Here is an 18318-nt window from a genome sequence, read left to right on the forward strand (position 1 = left end):
TGACATGCGTTAGAGCTCGGGTCATATGAGGGCTATAAGCTCTCATATGAAATAGAAAGGACCTCAATGGTATATTCCACCACGGCTAAGATTGATGCTATTGTACAAGTGGTGTATGTGTTGAGTGTTTTTGCCTCCCTCACTCCTCCTCCTCCTCCTACATTTGGTCTACAAAGTGCTAGCATTTCTCTTTTGTTTTTTCTGTTATAAGCCAAGTTTTCAAGATCTATCTCATGCGCAATGAGTTAAGATGGGGACTGTTAAGCCTGTTTTGAGTGTCTCAACAAACAAGAATCACAACTTCCAATCACATATTGAATTATTTAAACCATTTTCTACTAAAATCTAAGAAGAATCTAAGTTGATTGGCTTGAGTATCCCATGAATTTCAAAATGAAACCAAATAAAACATCATTGTCACAAAAATAACATTGCTATGGTCCTTGTTAATATAAAATATTCAATATAAACTAAAAAACAGTCTCTCTCTCTCTCTCTCTCTCTCTCTCTCTCTCTCTCTCTCTATATATATATATATATATATATATATATATATATATATATATATATATATATATATATATATATATATATATATGTTACTATAACCCCTTTGGGCGATTCGCTCTTGATTTTTCTCTCTTTTATGTCTTACGTAGGCATACCCATGTATGGAGACATATGTTTCTTGAGTATATGTAACATTTAATGGCCTAAAATCTTATGTGTAGCGGAAATTAGCATGAACATAGTGAGCATTTCATTAGAGTTGATTCCTAATGAGAATTACAAGAGTGCTTGGGTGGAGAGAGCAACAAAAAGCATAACACCTAGTTAGATAGCATCGACAATACTTTCAAAAGAGAGAGCAATTAAGCTATTGACAACAGTTGAGGACCGGATTTGCATGGAGCCGGTCCCCCCTCCAAAAGGCTTTGTATTATGGTTTCTCCCATCAAGAGAGACATTGTACAATACAATTCTTTGTGTTCTTTCAAGACGAGCTAGTGCAATGAAGATGGAAGCTTCATACACCAAGCAAAACACTTAATCAAACACAACTTGAATTATCCCCGTTCTCAGACCCAAGACCTCACACACCTTCGAAGATGGTGAGAGCTAGCAGGGTATGAGAGTAGATTGAGAGGAAAAAGAAGTATCTTACGAGAAAGAAGTACATCTCCTCACATAATCACTCATATTAGCATAGCTTAGCTTAGTAATTAGCTTGGTAGAGAAGATGAGCATGCATTGAAGCTTGGCTCTTGGTTGGATTTGCATCCACATGCCAAGAGAGTGTTGATGTAGGCTTCTATCTCACAAGCTTGGAGTAGGTGATGAGCTCTCCATTAAAGCTTGGGAGGAGATAGAGTATTTTCCCTTCACACATGGTCAAGTGTGAGAGTGTGTGTGTCAATGCCAAGCAAAAATCAGCCCCCTCTCTGTCTTGGGCGAGCCCTAGCTGCTAAGTTAGTCTGGCTTTTGCCTCATTGGACCTCCCCAGGTCAAGCCAATAGGGATTAAGCAGCATAAGTGATAGCCTTCTGACATGTGTCCCCCTTTCCCCTTTTGTGAGAGCTTTAGATAATTAAATAATTAAACTAAACTCTCATTGGACTCCTTTGCCTCCTGGCCAATAGGAATCAGGCAAGCCATGGGGCTCCTGAATGCTCATTGGACCCCTTGGGAGACTGCCCAATAGTCTTCTAGGACACTTAATTCTTATTGGTTTCTTTTATTAAATGTTTTTAAATTAATTAAACTAGATTTACTCTAGCCTAATTCTCATTGGTCCACTTCAAGGGTCTTCCAATAGGAATTGGGCATACCTTGTGGGCATCTGGCCTAGGGAGCTGACATGTGTCCCTCATTCCCTTTGTGTAAAGGGAGCCTGTGTGTGTGTGTGTGTGGCTTTCTCTCTCATCCCCTAGCTTTGGGGCTCGCCCCCTCCCATGTAGGGATGTAGAAAGACTTTTTGGGCACACACTAAGCATCCAATTTTCCCTAAGGTTGACCTTTGGACACAACCTTTGAATTTTGGAACCTTAGCATTTTGGAAGTCTTAATGGGCTGAACCTTAGGGTCTTTTTAGCCCGTTGTTTCACATGGCTCTTTTGCAGATGGCCCCCCCCTTTGGATCCCTATTTTCCCTCCTTTGGATCCCTACTGTGGCCGGTCTGCTAACTTAACCAATATTCTAGCTTTTTCTCCCTTGGCACTTCCCCACATTAAATGATCAGTTTAATATGAGAAAATCATTTAGGAGAATTAGATATTGATTATTATGACAGTATATAACATGCTAAACAATTAATGATGATGGCTTCAATGGATTGGATAAATGCACACTGAGTTTGTTTGATGACTTTACATACACACATATACACACGTGTTAGACATGCACATGCATTCACACACACACATCCCTCTCTTGTGAGAATCTAGTATGGAACTCTGGGCATACTTTTATATCCCTACATTCTTATGTTTTGGATGGAATTGCATGACCTCTAAGGCATTGAGCGCTTACTTATCCTCCCCAATTAGCATAACCCATTTATTATCGCGTTGCATATAATAGCTAAGAACATCTTGTTATCTCCTAATGCATCAAATGAGAATGGTTCACAAGAATTTATGACATGTAGTATGACATAAATCTTTCACCTTTCCATTAATATTAAAGTCTTGGGAAGTGGATGATACCCTCGCATTAAAGTCTGGGAGAAGGAGATGTACCTAATTGTTTAAAATAGAATGCCTACCTAATTTCCTCAAAATAGAATGCCTGTTTTGCACCACAAACATGGAGTCCCTTATCCTATTTTTTGTCTCTCGTTTCATAGTCCCTATAGAGAAACCCTCCATAAACTTTTACTTTAAAGGCTTCACTACACACACTTGCTGCAAAGAGAGGAAGGGTATCTCTTCCACATTGCTTTGCTCTTTCTTCATGTCATCTCGAGCCCTCTTATCTACAAACCTCTTGGCTCACCTAGAGCTCTTGGGTTTTCTTCAATCGAAGTTTGGCCTTATCTACACACATCTTGGCTTACCTACAGTTCTTGGGTTTTCTTCAATCAAATTTTGGCCTTTTCTTCTACTCTTCATGACAATAACATCGGGCCGAAAGGTGTTCGTGGTGCTATTATCCTTATTCGTAAGCAATTGAGTTATGCCAAGGTGATTTGACTCCTTTTTGTGGCAACATTAAGCTAGGGCTTCGACAAAATCAGGTTGCAGATCACATTTGTCACACCTACTTGCTTGGTATTTTACAAGGTGGTATGATAAGTTGAGCTTTAGCATTTTCTTGCTTACATGAAGGATAAATGTGATTACAAAATTTCATGGAGTGTACTAAGTTTGATAGATTACAAAATGGGAAGTGAATGTGGATGCACTATGAAACACCTTCCTGTATGGTCATATTTTCATCGTGAGGGTTCTTGTGTTGATTTGTACTTCATATACACTCACATACTCCTTGTGTGAAAGGAGCCTTGATGTCTCTCACACTTAATACTCATGTACTCATGCATTTTCTTAGATCTCTCTACACACACACAATCATGTATTTTTCTAACTATCGTGAACATCATGGCATATGGCACATGTATGATTAAATTAATCCACATGCCCTCATTCATGTTTTTGTTTTTTTAAGTACAACAATAGATTTAATGGAGCCACAATGATAAACATAACTTGAAATAAAAAAAGTTTAAACATATAGAATTTTATGCTCTTGGATACTCTCTCTCTCTCTCTCTACACACACACACACACACAGAGGTTTTTTGAAGTGGTTTTAAAGATGGATTATGCTTACTTTTACTTTACGATACAAATCCATGAAAATTCACCCATTGCATCCTTGAATTTGATTTGCCCATATGTTTTCCTCACTATTGTTCATTATAGATTAAGATAATGTTCTTGACAATCCTCTTGGCCAAGCCAACCAAGCAAGACTAATTTCCATCTTAAATTGGCCACTTAAGTTTGGGGAAAATAAAAGAGAACAAGTGAAGTCATTTAAAGTGTTTATAGACTTAGTTCGGTCCAAAGCTTGGGACTTAAGGAAATAAATCTATAAAAGAGAAAGGATAATTACTTTTTAATTAATTTCAATCAAATCCATAGGTCAAGAAAGGATAAATTTATCCCTAGAGCAACCTTGATCAAGGTACAGGGCAAAGAGGGTTAATTAGAGAAATTATAGGAGTCTAAAGATAGAAAATGATCGTGCAAATTCTAAGTAATCAAATTTACTCATTAAACTCCAAGTATGAATTTTATACTAGGAAGCTCTAGGATAAAGTTAGAACTTACCAAAGGTAGTCTAAATTTTATATGCTCCAAGACCAACTTCATAGTACCTCCCAATAAGCACTACGCTAAAGTTTTACACTTGAGGAGATGCTTCAAAGCCCAAGAGTAAGTTCAGCTTTTATCATTGTCTATCCTAATTTTGCAAGTTCTAAATAAGTAGAGAGAGTCTAGGCCGGATCAACTTCATAGAGCCTCCAAAGGATGATGCAAAAGTCTTGTACATGAGCTACTTAAATTAAAGGTAATTATGTGGGTTTTATTAATGCACAGGGAAAGTAAAAGAATAAGGTTAGATAAGCCCTTCCCTATTTAGAAAGTTGACTTTAGTCCTTCTCTTCCAAGTTTGGCCAGGAAACATGTCCATAGTAGCTCACACTTCCTTTATGGGACAGTGGGCAAGTAAGTGTGTGTATGTTCTTTATCCAAATTCAAGTTTAAGAGAAGTGAGGGCAAGTTTCTTTCAAGATTAGGAAGGGGTTACAAGTTTCAAAGGATGCATTAAGTTACTCTTTAAGTTTTTACTTGTAATTGGTCCATGTAACTATCATTCCATGCTAAGTTTTTGGCAAGTGGGGAGGAAAAAGAAGAGGGTTCGTGGGAATTTTTGGCCATTCTTTTTCATTCTCACATTATTTCATGTGTCCATTTGTTGTTAATCAAGTGCTCTCTCTCTCACCTCTCTCATGGGAGCTCAAGAGATAGTCTCCATGCTCAAGCACTTGGCTATTGATGCAAATCCAAGCAAGTAGATCCATGAAAGCTCTTCTTCTCCTTCTTCTCTATTATTCTAGCTATGCTAAGAGCTTGCTCATGGAGTATTCATTGTTACCATATACATGTGTTAATGATGTGTGTGAACACACTTAGGACTGTCGGGGCATTTTTTTCCTCACTAGGAGGTTTTTCCCCCGTGCATTATATATACGCCCATCATTATAGGGCTATCTATATTTCCATTGCACACTCAATAATACACTCTCTGTTGTGTGCCTTGAGCTTCCTTTGTCTTCTCCAAGCTGTGTGTATTTTCCCGCAACCCTAATTCCAACAATTGGTATGAGAGCAGGGTGCGTCCTCCCAAGCTTAGTCATCAGCATCTCCAGCACACGCTTGCTCACTTTCTCTTATTTTTGTGAGCTTTGGCGAGCGTTCGTAGGTTGACAAATATTTCAGGAGAAGTCGAAAAGCTATGTCTGCTCAGATTTTTGATTCGGACTCATTTCGGCCTCCGTTTCCACTACATGTAGTACTGCGCAAGCTATTTTGTCATTTTGTGTAAAATTTTTGTCAGTGGTATTTTTTGCATAACATGTCCCTTACAGTATTCTACGGTTTGTGATATATAGCATGTGTTGTTCCCACTTTGTTTCTCCTCTTTTGAGGTAGTTTTCACATCAGGTACATGCATTCGTCATGGTCGACAACAACACATATGTGTTCAAGATGTTTGCTACTGAGAACATATTGGATGGGGACAATTACTCTATGTGGGCTTACATGATGCAACAAGTTCTTGTGTCAAAGGGTGTTTGGAATATTGTGCAGGGCATTGATGTACGTCCTGGTTCTGAGGATGTAGGCAATGTTGAGAATGTTGCAGGTCTTGCTACCACCCTTGCAAGTAGATGAAACGCGTAGGGTGGTCGAAAACTATTGGTTAAAGCCTTCACCCATAACAACTTGGAACAATTGTTTTCAAAAGGTGATGACATCATTCCAAAAGGTATGATCTACCCAAGGAAGGGGGGAGTGTTTGCTGACATCCATCATTCACTTTCTTCCCTCTCAACCTTCCTCCCTGACATCTCAATCTCCAATCTTAGGGAATGTATATATAAATTCTTATACTCACAAAAAAGAAAAAAAGTAAAGAGCAAGAGCAATTAGCAAACGAGTATACACAATAAAAGTCAAAACATTGACCTAGACCTACACATTCACATACGGTACACTGAATCAGAGACCTACGTCATCAAACATCTATGATCCTCATCACTCGAGTGATGGAGGGTAGGCGGGATTAGCACGATAGGAGTGTTTCTCTTTTAGAGTTTAGTGATTAGCAAAGTTCTTTTTTCCCACTGATGTGCCTCCTAGAGGTATTCTTTGTGTTTCCTAGTGTGTACAGGAACGTGTTGCTGTTGTTAGGATTTGGACCTTCATGGAATCTTTCTCTCATTCACACTTCAAACCAAGTGCAATCATCAACACAAACAGGTGTTTCTTATCCATTAGCATTGTCCCTTATCTTTTTGTATCCATGTTTGTTTGCTTTAGTTGTGATTGATAGCATAATATTCATCACATATGCTTAGTACCAAACATTAAATTCAATGTAATTTCTTGTCATAATCACTTGTCTAGGTTTAATAATCAAGCAGTCCGACTAAGCTAGTTTGACCAAGCTAGATCATCTCAAATGCTCTCCCACCTCGATAACCGAGCTTCAACTCAATAACTTCTGAGGACGGAATCTACATCAGGAAGGGGGACATGTTAACCCTTACGCACATTCCTCACCTAAGACGGATGCCGTATTATTTATTTGGTAGAGTCAGGTACCGGGCTTGTCGGTCCAATAGGAAAAGGGATGAGAGGTGCACTCTAACTGGAACATTCAAGGGATTAGTTGGCTAAGCATGGGCGTCCAAGTGTGAATGGGGCGAGCTCATATAAAAGTCAACTAAACCTAAAATTCACTCATTCTCTCATTTGTGCAATTGAAGAGTGCTCTTGCTCCATCTCCATCTTCTTTTTCTTCATCTCCTTGTGTGTGTGTGTGTGTGTGTGTGTGTGTGTATGCGTGAGAGAGAGAGAGAGAGAGAGAGAGAGAGAGAGTGCAATCGACCATTGCGACAACGGCATGATGGTGGCAAAGCGATTTAGCATGGTACAGCGGTGGCTCCTTCTTCTTTGCAGCGAGGAATCCTCCACGACAACAAGCGTAGAGCGGTGAGTGACACACCATTGCCATCTTTGAGATTACTAGTTTAGGCTAGTTGCATGCTTGGAGCCATTTGTGGCTCGCACACAGTGTATCAGTAAGTTCCTTGCATTGACACGTGTGACAGACGTGCACAGCATTTAAAGATTGTATGTTGTCATCTTCTCATGTCTCTATGCACTCTATTTCACCCTCCACTATATTCTCTCTCTCTCTCTCTTCCCGCAAAGAGGTGTACACATATATTCACCCTCCACAATGTTATATTTTTTCTTGAGTATGCTTTCATTCATAACACCCATTCAGAGGTAGCACTAGTCGCTAGGTACCTCTGGATGCAATCCGGCTCATGGCCTAAACTCCATGCTTGGTCGGGTGCTGAGAACTCCTCCCCTATGCAAATGCTTCCGCAACTCTGAAGTATATTGAAAATGGTATAAAAGTGTAAATTGTATATTTTGTGCATAGACCCCTAGGGAGGGGTATCTCTCACCTGGTATCAGAGCCAATTGTTAAGGTTATAGAGATGGCCTAAAGCCTGATACTAGTCAGGTTAGTTATGCATCATGCACACATTCATACATGTTGTTTGAGAAAAGGTACTGTATTCATGATGCATCTATAAGTGACATTGGTTGGTGGCACTTGTTTGACTTGTATTCTGGAGTGGGAGTGTTTGGTTTGAGTTATGGTAAAATGATTGAAGTGTTCAACAACGACTATATATTTTTATTTGAATGTTTGTTTTGTAGTAACCAATGGCTCCCAGAGTGACGTCTGAATGCTTTAGCCAAGGGAATGAGGTTTTGGCTATAGTGTTCAACAACATGGAGACACGATTGTCCAGGGATGAACGGGAACTCTTTTACTTAGAAATCGGGACCAAAGTCTTTGGCATACGAGGAAGCACAACTTGTTGGAAGAGTGTTGACCGTAGTTACCTTACCCGTCACCAGGAACCTTTCCGTCAATTCTTCATCTATATTGACGACAGTCCAAGAGATTGGTTTGCGAACCTCAGACTACTTCAACTCAGAATATGGCTAGGCCTAGAAGACATGTTCTACTACTTGGCGATGCGTTCACAAATATTAAGGATTGCCGAGCATAGGAGTTATATGTTGAAGCTCAGCCCGAACATCGAACACAAGTACCTGATAGATTCGTGACCAACCCACAGCCTTGGGTGAAGGAAAAGATCCAAGAAGGCGATATGGTATTCTTGAGGGTGAAACCCAAACGTAGTTTTTTATCAATGGGTAAGTGTCAGAAGCTAAGTGCAAGATATTGTGGACCTTTTGTAATCACAGAATGAATTAATGACTAAGATTACAGACTCTTGTTACCACCACACATAAAGGTACATGATGTTTTTCACGTCAGCTTACTCAAGAAGTATGTACCTGATCCACAACATATTCTTCATGATTCTCTATTATCTACATCCACCAACAAAACTTTTGAAGTATATCCCGAAGAAATACTTCAGAGCAGAATCAAGCCTCTACGTAATCGGACCAGTATTGAACACCTAGTTAAATAGTTTAACGTATCCTCAGGAAGATGCCACTTGGGAATGTGACGATGTAATGAGATTAAATTATCCAGACTTCATGTCGAGGTGAGGACACCTCGAATTTTTCAAGTGTGGGAGGATGTAAGATCCCCAATTTTTGGGTCTCTTCTAAAAATAAGAAAAATAACTTTCAATATCTATTTCGTCGAATTTTGATTGATAGCATTGGAAGGTCATAATTATGTCGGGATGTTAAGGTGTGGCGTAGTTTGGCTACGATTTTTATTAATTGGTTAGATACTGTTCGGATGGTCAAATTTAATGTAAAAATTGAATGGTAAGTGGGAGAGTTGACCACCAAAAAGCAAAGGCTTGTTTTTAGGAAAGAAAGAGTCTTTTTAAAAAAGAGAGGAGGAGCTTAGTTTAGAACTCTTTTCTTGGAAGCCAAGCTTCTTCTTAGAGTCTCTAAATCACGTGTCAAAATTCATGTCCTCAAATTAAAAGTTAAAATTAAAAAAAATTAAATCTACGAACGTGCGCGAACTTGTTTCTCCTTGCTCACTCTATTCTTAGCTAGTGCTTTTGGCCTTGAGAGCCTATATAAAGACCTCTCTTCTTTCACTTTGAGGAGATAGATACACTCTCAAACGCGAAAGCTCTCTTGCCTAGATGTCAGAATTACTTATCTATTATACGAAGTGGTGCAAGCTCTTCATCACCATCTCCATAAACTCTTCTCTCTCGTGAAGAAAAAGAAGAAGGATACTCTCTCTCTATTTGCTTATTATCTTCTCTCTCGTTTCACTGTGAACGCGCTCTCCGAAAGTTTTCGTGGCGAATACCTCTACGTAGCTGTCATCATCGCTCTCTTGCGGCAAATCAAGAAGCTTTTTGACAACCCCTAATCGATTTTAAAGCACGATGAGAAACCATAAACTCCATAGTCATCATCTCTCTCTCTCTCTATATGTTGTTTTTCTGCGTAGTCACCCTCTCAGTGATTTTTTTCGCATACGAGTGCATGTATGGATTAACCAAGTACATACAAGGTTGTCTCATGATTGTTTCATCATGTTTTATACCTTGATTTATGCACATGATGCGTTATGGTCACTCACATGCATAAAGAAGCGCTTTTTGTTTCACGTCATAGAAGCGCTAGGAATACTGTTTTGGTCATAAATCACAAACCGTTATGAATCAGCCCAAAACCTTATACCATAGATAAAACATATCATTTAAAACATTTTCTCTCTTAAGTGTCATGTGAAAACACGCATGAGCTAAGAGATATGGTCAAAAAACAGATTGCTGCCCACTACACAACCGAAATTTTGGACTCCAGGCTCCTTGGAGAATCTCTATATAGATTCATTGGATGGGCAAACCCACTTAACCAATTGAAAATCTTGATAAAATTTGATGATAAATGAATTTAGGTCTCCGTTATAACTTCGGTAATGCGAGTTATTAATCACTCTATTATCAGTTTTACCTACACGCGTAGGGGTGCTATCAAAGGGGGATACCATATGATGTCGTGAGTTAACTAAGCCGTTTTGATATGTTTTATGGTTTGTTTTAGTGAGTTGATTTCAATTATTAATGGCCCTAAACTTACATGAGAGTATATGGTTAAACGTTCCGAACCGCATAGGCAAATATGAATAAAGTGATTTTCTTTTGGGGTTACCGTTTGTTGTGTGAGTACCATATGGTCAAAGTGACGTGATAGAGTGATAGTATACATTATAGATCTGAACTTGATACATTGGTTTGAGCTCAAACACTTTCATTTGCATGTTTTTCATGCTCCTGAAATTGTCAAAATTTTTATTTTTGCATATGTGTGAAGTTATGGTTTATGGTTGACCTAAAGGTCAGAGTTGTTTTGCATCATGTTTATGGTGTTGGAATGTTATCATATGATGTATGGTAACTCATGGATTGATGTGGATGCCTCATATGCATGGTTATGATTGCTTTTCACCTTTCTAGGTCAAAACTAGCTCTATGTGCTAGAGTGGTGAAATGCAAATTTGATGCATCAACTTTGCATGGTTTGATGTTGTCAAAATTGGATTTTTATATCATGATTGGTCGCTGGTAGGACTCTTTTTTTATGAATGAAAAAATCACATCTTAAGGGTCACATGTGTGTAGACTCCGATTGATTGCAGGGGATGTGTCAAACTCCAAGTGTGCGAGTTGATTCAGTGTGATTATGATTTATGGTTAAGGACTAAGATTCTCTCATGAATTATGGTTGATACTTTATTGTGGAAGCCGGTGTGGCTTATGGTTTTTTTGTGGATTGGGTTATGCCGCCGAAATGCTGCCGAAATTTCTACAACCATGTTATGTTCTAAAGTGGTTATGTAGGATTGGTCGTGCCTCACCCAAGTAGGGTTGAGAGCTCACCCTTGTGATGTGATTGGATTATGGTTTGTGGTTTATGGATTTTGGATTGGATCATAAAGTGATCAAGATGGTTTATGGTAGACATGTAAGGGTAGAGACTCTGTACAGTCTAACTGTTTGGAAAAGGATTGTTTGTGCATTTGGGAAGTGCTATTGTGATTGGACTCATGTGTTATGTTTCTCATGGCAGCGTCGCTATAAGACTAGGATAACCTACATTGCTTAACCTTAGACTAAAGGGTCGCTGACCTGGGACTTTGTTGGATCGGGGGTGTTGCCTAGGTCTTCTTCTTTTTGTTAGGCTCGTCTACACGGTTAGTGCATCGGGGGTGGGTTGAATGACCTACACGACTAACGCGTTGGGGATCTTTCCTTGGCTTAGCCTAAACACCCGGTGCTGGACATCGAAGAGACGGGGCGCCTAAATTGGTTTGGCTGGTGTTGATACCCTACCACCTGCTAGTATTTGGGATCCTTTCATAGCTCGGGTTCATGGAGGGAGGCAAAGCGGCCTCACCTATTTTTGGCTCAGGTAGGATGGAGGTGTTCTGGCTCGCTCCCGACGAAGTGAAATTCTCTCTGTCCATAGTAGAGCGGAAGTGGATGGATGGACCGATCGATCCCTACACAGGGTCCGGTGCTCTGCTAGTTGTTTTGTCATAAACTTTTTGATGTTATGGTATACCCAGATTTTGTCATTGCATTAATACATGGTTTCCTGTTTCATTTAGATAGGCATTTAAAGATTCTCTATTGTCATCTTCTCATATCTCTATGCACTCTAGTTCACCCTCCACTATATTCTCTCTCTCTCTCTCTCTCTCTCTCTCTCTCTCTCTCTCTCTCTCTCTCTCTCTTCCCGCAACGCGGTGTACACATATATTCACCCTCCACCATGTTATTTTTTTCTGAGTATGCTTTCATTCATAACACCCATTGAGGGGTAGCACTAGTCTCTAGGTACCTCTGGATGCAGTCCGGCTCATGGCCTAAACTCCTTGCTTGGTAGGGCGGCGCTGAGAACTCCTCCCCTATGCAAATGCTTCCGCAACTCTGATGTATATTGAAAATGGTATAAAAGTGTAAATTGTATATTTTGTGCATAGACCCCTGGGGAGGGGTATCACTCAGAAATTGGTCACCATCCTCTTGTTCTTCTTCTTTTTCGTTTATCACCATCTTCATGTACGGAGGGTAGTGACTCGTCTTTAAGAAAGCAAACAAGAGGGGTAAACCAAAGAAGTTATTTGGCATGGAAGAGGTTACACAAGCTTAAAAGGTTTAAAGAGAGAGGAAAGAGCATCACTTTCATTACCTACGTAGGAACCTTTGGAGCATCTGATAAAGTTTTGGCTTTTATACAACAATTTGACGTGACATTTGGAGGGAGATTTTTCAAAATCTTCAAAGCTACGGAATGTCTCCATGCACTTCAAAAAATCAATTTGTCAATGGTGGGCAAGATTTTGTGCCTAGGTGAAACTCCAAAAGTATGAAAAGCTTGAATGAGTTGGTCACTTCTGACAACTATTCCAGGTTGGAGTGTTAGAGTTAGTCAGATCAAATAAGGCAAGCAGATTTTAGATATACAATCAGATAATGACTGAACTAGAAATAGAAGCAAAAGACTGAGATTGGAACTGGAATGTATATTCAGATTATGAGAGTACAACTAATATTAAGTACAACCGTGAGAGGCAAGGAATGCTCAAAGCAAATGCCAAAAGAGTATAAAGAGTATAACTAGAGTCTAGAGTCACAACTGCAATAATCATAGCCCGTAAAATGAGCAATGGACCCTATTAATGGGGGCCAAATTGGGTATGTGCCTAATTGTGTGTTGTACACTTACCATGGTAACTAGGCTTGATAATTACCAGCTTCTATTATTGTTATGATTCTCGACTAGGGTCTGTTTTCATTGTCTACAAAAGCCTTGAGGATTGCTATCATGAAGCAATTTCTCTCAAACGATGCCAAAGACAAAGTCCTTACGGAATGGTGAAGCTTGAAGATGGAACCTCAAAGCCATTGTCTACAAGAAAATAGACTTTGCGGAACAGAAGCAGAAATTTTGTGCCGGTTTATTCGAGGAGATGTATAAGAACCCCAGGAGCTAGAGACCTGGATCCTCCACCCAACCGCCCATACTTATAGGCTCTTAGCCCTAGGATCCCCTGTCCACACTGCTAGCTAACCGTGGCTGGGGTCCGTGACCCCCCCTTAGGGTAGGGCCTTGCCCGTAGGACCCGTGTCCTGACATTACTCCCCCCTTTGGAAGAGTTTTCGTCCTCGAAGACAGAAGTGGTGGTATCTTCATAAGAACACTAATGTTTTCCACTGTGGCATCCCTCATGGATCCAACGGTGTTTTGAATCGGAACCCGGTTCATTGGGAGGTTCAATGAAATCAAGAATAACATCGTGATTTTCCACATTGTTGTCCCTGTACAACCGTCTTGGTTAACCGACCCATAACCAACATAATGGGAAGACTCCATTTAAAACTCACTTGAGTATGTTAAACGAGTTATCATAACTAAGAGGTGTCTAAATGCATACCCAGGTTTCAGACTTTTTGAAGGTACTTGAATGTGAAATATAACCTCAGCTCATCTTTCCATGAAAGTGCTATGCTGACATACTCATCAGTAGCAACCAAGTCCTTGACTTGCTATGGTTTCTTGCCAGTAGCCATACGCATCAAAACTGATGATTAAGGTTGATAACTTGAAAATAACAGGCAGAGACTAACACTAGCCGTAACATGCCTTTCATCATATGAAGCAAACTCCAAACTAGAAAGGTAACCGATCCAGTTGTTTCACTTCTTGCTAACGTATGCACTTAGCATATCATTTAGCGTGATTTAACGTATGCACTTTGCATATCCTTTAGTAAACTGCCCAACTTACGCGGGATGAATTCCAGCAGTAAGAGTGCCGCTCCGAATAAATGTGTGGTAAACACTAGGGCCCATAACACCTAGTGTGCATGCATTTAACACAAACATATCCGAACCGCAATTCCATGACGAGACTTTGGAACATAATAGAATGTGACAACCTGGTCACACCTAGGTACCAACCATGAGACATTCTCATGAACATAGCATACTTTGCAACAAAAGTTGGACGATAACAGAATGTGACAACCCGGTCACACCTAGGTACCAACCATGAGACATTCTCATGAACGTAGCAGACTTTGCTATATATAGAAACAACCCTCTGTTAAGGTGGTTTCACAACACTTGTAATCACAATAAGTCTGTACTTAGTATCCAATAATTTTTGGCCACTGAAATTGTACCTGATATTGTGTGCTTCGAATGGTCTAATGAACGGATGCGACCAGCACCTAGGGACTTCGTCGTGACACATCATTAAGAATTAGGCGCCAGTGTCAGTCCCAGAGACTCATATTCTCCACATGTGGAATATGTCTCAAGTAAGGATGTCAGGAAAAGTGACATCCATCAAGTACGAGTTGTACTTGTGTGTGGAGGTAACTAATAACACTCTGCGACAAGAGTGAGAGGGACCCTCATTATCATGCTCCACACTGGCTAAATGGAACTCCTTGAGTTCCTAGACCATGTTGTAGCCCATGTGACAACATGTGCCAAATCGAACCCTACAAGTAGGTTCGTAACATCATAAGGCAGAAAGGTAGATTGAACACTTGGTCCAAAATACTTTGTGCCGACATGCCCTTGGCATGGCTCTGTAACATTCAAGCGTGCTTATATGTCTTGAGAAAAAAAAAAACCAAGCAAAGAATACAAAAAATGGAATAACACCAAATCAATAGATGCGTACCTGGAGATTTGAACGTAATGTTCACTTACTCATATGCAAATGGAGAGGAGCACATCTCCTACCTGAACAAACAAACAGTATTGCACTAGGAACCGTGGGTGTTGCCGTCACAATCCAACCCCTTTGGTTAAAATCTACGTAGTCAAATCCCTTGGTAAGACCCTTCGTAGAAACTGCTCAAGTAGCAGTTAACGGTAACCAACATAGTTAACCGTGTACATACTGATTGGAATCAACTTGAAAAGTTGAGTTTGTCAGCTACCGCGTGGTAGATTGTGGAATTCTTCCTTGAAAGTCTAACTGGGAGAGATCAAACTGTGATCCTCAAGGCAGATCAATTGTGATCCTCAATGCCTATGGGATGATGTAGCAATCACCCGCTGGGTCGTACCCCAAAACACTATGTCCATAGGCACTCCGTAGTGCTATAGAGAGAGCAGGAAATCCACACAAGTGAATTGCCTAGCTCCTGTGGACAGCCATACTGTCTCAATTGATTGCTGCATCTATACTTCCTTGTAGAGATCAGCTACTGTGAGTTGAAGATTTTCAAAAGCTCAACTTGGGTGTCGCACTGAGAACAGGTAGTGCAAAAATGACACCCTAAACATCACTAATGACAAGACTCTTGCTTGTCCATTAACGTCAAGGTGTACTCCCCTGGGTAGATCTGTTCGATCTTGAGAACAATCACCCAAAGAATGCCAATAGTTGGGTCATACCCTTGGCTTAACAATGGCTCTTAGCCTGCGTGGCTCATCGCCCTTATGCAAATTAGTGTTCAATGGACGAACCGATGAAGACTAATTTGAGTAGCATCTTATCCACGTGCTAGCTGAGAGTTAGAGCACCTTGACTCATACTGACTCTCCAACAAAACACGTATCAAAAGCTTCTTAGAAGATGTTCATTATTCTCTTAGAGAGAGAGAGAGAGAGAGAGAGAGAGAGAAGAAGAGCATGCTGGGTTGAGGAACTTTCCTTAAGTTTTTAGAGTGTACCAAAGATGTGTGCTCTGACGCATCTTATGCCGGACTTGCAGCTTATCCTATAAGCAATCCACAGTTTTCAGGTATGACTCTCTCTTCGAGAGAGGTAACATCCAAACACAAACACATCTTGACCTACCTTCCTTGTAGGGGTCGTATTTGTATGAAAATGACTTAGGCATTGGCACTTTGCCTATAAATTAAGTCCAAATTTTAGGTTCCTTTTAGTGTTGTAGTGTGGTGACAGTAACCAACAATCAGGTGAAACAATCCATCACGTATTCTGTCCTTGACAGAGTTACGAGTGTGATAGCGGAAGTGTAATGCGTGAAGCGGTAGAATCGAATCTATCTCGCTAGCATACCTTGCCGAGAGTGATGGCCTCAAACGTGAGAACCAAAACCATGACTGCCTTGCACAGTGTAAACTGGTAGGGATTGTGTAAGCTAATATTCCCTATTTTTCCAGTTCCTCAAAGTTGTGTGCCAATGCCCTTGACTCCAAGTCATTGGGCAGTACCTGGGCACAATGGAGAAGCCTTGCTTCATGTAAAATTGCCAAAGCACTTTGCTTTGCACAATGACAGTAATTGCCAAGTAAAGCCTGTAAACATAGAAAAAAACAAGAAAAACTTAAATTTGGCTAACCTGGTAGTTGTTTCTACAACCATTTGTCATGAAATTCCAAAGGAAAAGCTCGCATAAAGGTGGCTCATAGCCAAATCTGCCGTGCGAGAGAGAGTTGTCGCATATGTATATTCGCCCTCTTGTATTATATACATCCGTCATATACGGAATAAAATAATCTGCAAACCGTTTGCCAAAGCCTTCCCAAGTTTGTATGCTCATAGCATATGCCAAACGTGGTGAGTCATTATGCAAGATGCATAAAGAGAAGCCTTGCTTCACCTAAATCGAGTAGTGCTAATAGCCAACTGATGTGGCTGCAAATAGCATGACAAAAAGAATCGACCTTGTCGAGCAATTTCAAGTGAAATTAACCAGTATTGTGTGACAAGCATCCTATGTTGGCTTGTAGAAAACAGTGACAAGGAGTCGGCCATGCCGAGCAACTTGCTGCCCTCAACAAATCCAGTAATATGCCATGCCTGTCACCTTGAGATGCTGAAAAACTGGCTTTTGGCCCTGTATTTGAAGCAAAAAGTAACCTGTGATGAGCGTGCTCCATTAAGGTACTCAGGAGAAGCCATGCTTCATATAAGTATGTCTGGCCTCATTGCCAATAAATGTTATAAGCAATCGATAGCATAGCAAAAACAGTTATGTGAGAACTGTAATGCTCTTACCTGCCAGGTTTGATTGCCATTGTGCATGACAATCACCACCCCTAGCATTAGTGTTTGCATCACCATATAGTGTGGTTAAATGTTGTAAAGGTAGAGAAGCCTTGCTTCTCTTTAAGTCCAAACTCAGGGCTCTTGCCGATCGCGTTGAAATCGGCCATGCCGATCAGCAATCCAACCATGCAAAACAAATTTTGCACGCATGAGCCGAATGCGCATAAGCAAAATTAGCCACCGGCCTTGCCGTTGCATCAAAGATGACGCTTGGAAATTTGATATGTATAAGTCTGCAAAATAGCATCACATAGGGATTAAGAAAATCCTTGGAAGTACTAAAAGACCAACCTGATGAGCATGGCGTTTGTCCGTGTACATGGCAAACATAGCCACCACTCGATCAACACTATCGTCTTTGTCTAGGAGCTTTGCCCCTTTGCCAAGCCGAACAACAGGCTTGCCATCTTGGCCTCCCTTCGAGGCTTGCATGCAGCTGCGGGTACCATCCTTGGTCTCCTTGTGGGACGGACAGCCTGCTGGTGGGCGGCGCCTTTGGTGCCCCCAATCGGAAATGGAAAGATAAAAAAATAAAAAAATTATCGCAACCCTGGCTATGGCAGCACGCTGTAGGCTGCGTAGGGATTATGGACGAGAGAACTCGTGCTGCAGACCAAACCAAGCGACGCTCCTGTGACAAAATCTGTTCCCTGAGCCAGGGCGAACCCGGCAAGATTCACACAGCCCACAAAACCACCCACCTCCCTCATGCAAGCGGCTGTTCACCCATCTGCTTGGCCATCAAACAGAAACCCGCCTAGCAAGCGTCCCTGCACACGCAGTGTAGCTTGACACTGCCCTCTTGCTCGGCCGCCTTGCACACCACATGCAAACCCTGCACGTTCTGCTGTTGAAAACGAGGGAGAGAGAAAAGAATCCGAAGCAAGAGAGAGGCCATGCCTCGTAATGAATTCGAGAGAGAGAGACCTAAAGAGAT

The sequence above is a fragment of the Adiantum capillus-veneris genome, chromosome 17, assembly GCF_014529385.1.
Source record: "Adiantum capillus-veneris isolate H3 chromosome 17, ASM1452938v2, whole genome shotgun sequence".
Classification (NCBI taxonomy): Eukaryota; Viridiplantae; Streptophyta; class Polypodiopsida; order Polypodiales; family Pteridaceae; genus Adiantum; species Adiantum capillus-veneris.